Consider the following 6,244-nt stretch of genomic DNA (forward strand, 5'->3'; position numbering starts at 1 on the left):
AGTTATTTCTAGTATTCAGGAAACTCTATGAATTCTCTTAGGTATATTTAAGCTGTATGTTGAAGTGTCTCAGCAAGAATCTCCAGTAGCTAGACAGCAGTATTGTAGCATGTATGATATGGTGCTATATAGCACCCAGATTACAGCATGTTTGATATTGCAGATCAGGAAAATTGCAAATTCCCTTCCATGGAGGGGTTATTCTAGCCAAAGATGTTCAATGTTAAAATGCCATCAGTGCTAAAATTAATATATATATAAAAAAAAACTTTGTTGCTTCAATTGCACAATCCAAAAGCAGTGATGCCAAGGTTATCCAGGGTATGATACTGTTTTAGTTTTGCTCAGGAGTTTACCTTTGACGCAAATCTCCTGATCATCCCCACTTGCCATGCTTTCTTTCACAGAGCTGTCTCAGGGCACAAAGAACTACATTCCTTTTGGATAAAACTCAGTCAGAATACATGATCCAGCAGTGTACCTGAAGCCCTCCAAACATCCATATGGGTTGGAATGGAATGGGACCAGGCTACAGTTAGTCCAAGTAGCCCTTCCCACCCACATATGGGTAGTGTGGATGTCAGGTCTTCAGATAGATAACAGCTGTCTTTCTCTATACCTCTGCTCCTGTTGAGCTGCACCCATTGCTAATGTAGACACAATCCAACATGAACAGCTCTTTATTTTGTACCTAATTCAACATAGTCCAACTAGCAGATGAAAAGCCAAATTGATCGATGAGATGCTTTCCATTAGCTTGCTTTCTTTTTACGGAAGAAATGGGGCATAACTGAAAAAGCAGCAAATGTTTTTCCAAATAGCTAAATGCTTCTGCCTGTCTGCCACAGTTCAGTGCCATCAGCAAGAGTAAAGGGCGTAAGGGATTTAGCCTCTACAATTGCTTAAGTTAGTTGTAGCCTTTGATGCCCAAATGTAGATGTGTGAAATTGTATAGCTCATTGGTTCTTGAAAGTGCCTTTGAAAGCATTTTATTCTTACTGTTTGCTCAAAATAAATGTAGTAGGATTTCTGGCCAATAAGGATTCCAAGAGCATTTTCTGAGATTCCTTTTTCCCCACATGTACTGTACTTAGAGAAGTTTATACGGTCTGATCCAAACAGATTGTAGTTAAACTCTTTTGTAGGCATGCAGCGCAATGTCCTAAAGTAATAGCAGGCAGATATATTTCATGAATTATTTAGAATAGGCATCTTGATGAGTGATTCCTGCATTATGGAAGCATGCATAGTAGTTTCATGTTAAGAGTAGTCCAGACATGCTTCCAGTAAATAGTATCCAACTCCTTTTTAGCAACACATTGTCTCTTGGCAAAACCTTTAAACATGTAGCATTTTACTAATAATCAACCTGGCAGTCAACCTAAGGCTTCCCTACAGTCAGTTAATACCTATATTACTTGTCACAGCCCTGTTGACTGCTGAGAATTCCTAGACCTTGTCCACTTGTGAAAATGAGCAACCACTTACAGGGAATTGCGAAAGAAGGGAGCATGTCTGAATGGACTCTACTGACTAAGCAGTTGTTTGCCCTCTTAATATTCTGCCATGTTTTCAGTATGGAATAAAACATGCCAGAGAGAACACACAGTGTGCAAAAACCATCAGATTATTTATATGCATTTTAAGGAATGCAACATTGCATTCCTTAATTTTTGTCCCTGTGCTGGCATTGAACTGAGAAGAGTGGCTAGACCTGGACACAGATTCACTGCTCTCTGTTACCTGCTGGTACACTGCTGACCACTGGGTCACTGAATATCATCTTGGGGGAACATTTTGCACATATCTAATCTTCTCCCATGCATAGTGGTTGCAAGGTTTCTTGACTTTTTCGTGGTGCATGCAATAAGGCAAAAGGTGGTCTGTTACCCTCCTGGAATTCCCTGCATATTCGTGTACATGTAGTTTTTTCCTACATCTGCTTGTATCTGAGCAGTGGATGGCTGAATTATAACCATATTGTGCCTTGCTTAAGTGCCGAGGCACTTGGATTTTCAGGTGGTGAACTGTCCTGAACCAGGGAGAAACTTTCCAGCTAGAGTTGCGAAGAACTCAGAGCCGGACTCTTTGTTCACTGGAACACAGTAAGTTGTAGCAAGAGGTTTCAAGGGAACCCAGCATGAAGAATTTTATTAAAATGGACAGTTTGACATTTGGGATTTAAGGCAAAGCTCTTGCAAGATTTCACTTGACCCTCACAAAAGTTATCTCTGCCCCTGAAGTCCCTATGTTCTGCTGGAAAGGACTTTCCTCCCTCCCCACTCCCCCAAATTTTCTACTCTTCTAGTGAAACCCGAACAGAGGTCAGAGGAGAACCAGTAAGTAGTATATATTAGCTCAGTCTCTTAAACAGCTATGGATTTCTGCCAGCCCAGATTCAGAAGCTATATGCCTGCCCTTTGCCATGGCTGAGTCATAAAAGAAATATGTAATGATATTTATTTGGCTCTCAAGAAATAATACTAATCTTGAGACATGAGAAAGTAGAATCTCCAAAACTGCTATAGGTAACCCAGGGTAGCCATCCTCTTAAAGCAATAACTCCTAGCACTTTACTAGTTAATTTATAGGGAGTGGAAAGAGGAATAGTGGTGCTGGTTCATAGTATAATGTGTACAAGCTGATATAAAATTTATATCACATTAGTCTTCTTTTAAGACTGAAATGTTGAAGGATTGCTTGTATGCAGTTGTTTTAAAGCAAACAATTATTTAAACTGTTTTTGATACAGTGTTAATAGGAGTGGAAGGAGAAACAAAATCACACTGTTTTACAGATAGAGCTGGCTTTTTCAGTGGAAAGACAGTTCTTAATTGCAAATCTTTCCAGCTAGTCAATCTGCAAAGCTCCTTTTAAGTCAATAGGACTACACTGATTTACAGAGATATGGTCATGTATCTTTGATCTTCCCCATCTCCCTACACAGATATTTTCCTTCTTCCTCCACATTTGTCTTGACAGCTTTGTGTCTGTATCCTTAACACAGCATTTCCTTACCCTTACTCCCTTACCTTGCTTTACAATCCCTTACCTGTACTCTGGTTATTTATGGCCACAGTGGTTCTCTGACGAAGTCCAGTAAGTGGCATCTTCTTTGTACTTGAGTAGACGAGTTCATTTAGAGGCTTTTGCCTTGAAGGTGTTGTGACACAGCTTCGGGGGTTTAATTATATTACTCTTTATTTCCAATTGCCTTGGGAGTGCCTACTTGATAATAAAGCATTTCACAGGTTAGCCTAAATCAATACCTGTGTAGTGAGTTGCAACAGTGGCTCACCGGTAGACACATGCCAGCTCTAAATGTCAAATTATCTCCTTCACGAGTAAACCATCTTTGTCCCCAAAGACTTTGAGTTATGGTTAGGCAGGAGATTTGCACCTTTCCGTCCAGAGAGGAGTCACTTTATTCTTCCACCCAGCTCTCACTGCAGCATAAGTAGACATTTGGGGCATGAAACTTGTAGTTCTCATGAGAAATGCTGATATTACACCTATGTAGTAGGTCTGACATGGTGCAAATTTTTTGTAGCATATAAAATAATGTTATTATTGGGTTTTTTTAGTGTTTTGGGGAAAAATACGTGAGAGAGCTCCACTTGTGAACAAAGCACATACTGGAGACAAGAGGCAAAATAGCCATTCTCTGAATTTTGACTGTTTATTGCAAGCCAAAATGTTGAGAGTCCAGGCTGCAAGTCAAAGTAGTCTTTCAACCCCATATGCACTAAAAGATTGCTAAGTATAAAGAACTAAAAGCATATTTCCAAATTAGGTCGAAATGAAGCTGACTAGCGCACTCAGTCTGAATTAAAAATAAGATAATGTTTATAGATATGAGTGAACAAACAGGAGAGTTGATAAAATAAAAAAGTGAAATGTTACTACTGCCAAGGTGATGTGTCTACATACAGGCAACAGTTTGTGACCTGTGCTTGCCATCTAAGAATGTTTTTGGACCTGAGCTATTATGAAATGAGCTTGGCATGAACATTCTGGGGGGTGCTTTGTTCTGTTTTTTTTGCATATCTGTAAGAGTTTGTGTCCTGAGTTTTGGGATAGCAGAATGCATTCCCTCATTACTGGTCCTAACTACTGGAGTTTCGCTTGCTTTTAACCAGTTCTGGTGCTGATTGTTACCCATCAGCAGCCAATTCAACTCACTGTCCCAACAGATAGCTAACTTGGCAAAAAAGAGAAAAAACATTTTTTTCCCTGTTTGTTGACTTGAATGGTCTGAGAACTAGAACTAAGCTAGGCTAAGCTATGGCTAAGATGGGGCCATATGGCCAAGACAGAGGAGCTGCACAAAGGGAGGCCTAGGGAAGAGAGGGAAGTTTGTCTAACCAAATCCCTAGATGACCGTAGTACTGCGAGACTGCATCTCTGTGCTTTAATCAACCCAGAAACTGAAACTTAGACTGGGGTTTCATGAACAGCTGAGTTGAGCTCAGAACTTCTGGTTCTGGAGCTTCTTTCCCCTGCAACTGGACATATGGTCCCTCCTCATCATGAACCAACTCAACTCACTGAGCCAGCAGAAAATGATCTGTAGGCTTTTTTTTCCCTGATTTAGTTTTTTTTGTCTGATTTTTGGTTAGTGAGTTGATCTGATTCATGGAAGATTCCAAGGAATACTAGAACAGGTGCATGGTAAGCAGTATTTATTTCTCTGCAATAGCAGAAAAATAGAAATAGATAGAGATTTTCCTATCTAACTTTTTTACACAAGCATTAACTTTTCATTTTGCTCATGGTTTCCATTAAGTGGGCATTTGATAGCTGTGCCTTGTAAATAATTTAAGGGTTACAGAGGATGTAAGGATTCATGAGGAATGCTCTATAAAAGCATACTCTGCTTATAAGAAGTTGGAGGTGTTTAAAATTCTTCCATTCAGCTGACTCATAATTCTGTAGGAAAAGACTGGGAACACCCCCAAAGCAGAACTGGTGCTACAAGGGTAGAGGACGAGTTAAAGATTGAGAGGTGAAACACAAAGAAACTTGACTCCATCTTTAAGAACCAAGAAAATAACTGGCAGGGTAAGAGAAAAAGCCATCTTGCAGACTAGTATAGGATTAAATGGGTAAGTGTTGAGGAGGGGAGTTTTTTCCATATGCATGAACTTAGCACTCTAGCTAAGCGGTGTAGGGTACCCTCCAAGTTATAAGGAAAGAAAAACCCGTTTATTTTGCTTGTTTATATTTTCTGGTCTGAGACACAAGTTTCCAAGAATGTTGTGTGGATGTAGAGAGACCTGCAATAGTATAATAAATTCTATAGTGGAATAAGCCTGTGGGAGCTAGAACAGGACCTGCTGTTTTGTTTGAGGCCTACCTAAATGTCCCAGCAAGTCTTCTACTTCTAACTTACTATTCTGTAGCATAAAGAGGTCAAACGCTAAAGTAAATCCAGCAACAACTACAAAAAGTGAAACTGGTAGGGGGTGTTATAATTTGAGGAATATAAATATTGAAGCCAGGGTTCAATTTTATTCAGGTAGCGCCTCTGAGCTGAGTCTTAAAGGGAAATGAAATTAGAATAGTCTTGATCTCTGGAAGTTTCACATCATATCTGGGTTTTTTGTTTTGTTTTGTTTTAACAGAGCAGAGTGGATATAAAGTCTGTCTGCACAAGGAATGGTTCCAGTGAAGATTAGGAAGAGGGTGGGAAGGGGCAGGTACTGCCTGACTGCTCTCATGGAAGTGAGAGCCCTTAATAAAACCAGAACAAACTTTTCAGGATGTCTTAGAAGAAAGAGAAAGATAGACAAGGGGGAAAGACAGACCAGTTTTCTTCAGTATGAATAAAACCTCATCTTTATATCCACATGACAACAAAAATGAAATCTCAGCACAGTGCGTGGTCTTTCTGGAACATGCTGTACATGCTCTGCTTCTCACAATGTGAGCCATCTGCCCGTCTGAATAAGCTGAGTCGCTGAAGTTGAAATGGTGAGAATTAGAGAAAAACAGGTTGTAGTATGCATTGCTCAGACTTCATAACTGAGTTAAGCTTGGTTCAGGATTTATGTCTTTAATTTGGAGGAGGCTTGGTAAAAGTTCCTTGAACTCTATTTACAAGAAACATTGCCTTGAGAAGAATGGAGATGAAATGACCTGAATGTTCATCTTACAGAGATGAACACAATATCTGTATCTCTTCTTAGTGGACTCTTTGTACTTAAAATCAAGGAGTTTTTTTTCTCTCTCTTTCCCCCTTTAG

This window comes from Dromaius novaehollandiae, chromosome 2 (assembly GCF_036370855.1).
Source record: "Dromaius novaehollandiae isolate bDroNov1 chromosome 2, bDroNov1.hap1, whole genome shotgun sequence".
Taxonomy (NCBI): Eukaryota; Metazoa; Chordata; class Aves; order Casuariiformes; family Dromaiidae; genus Dromaius; species Dromaius novaehollandiae.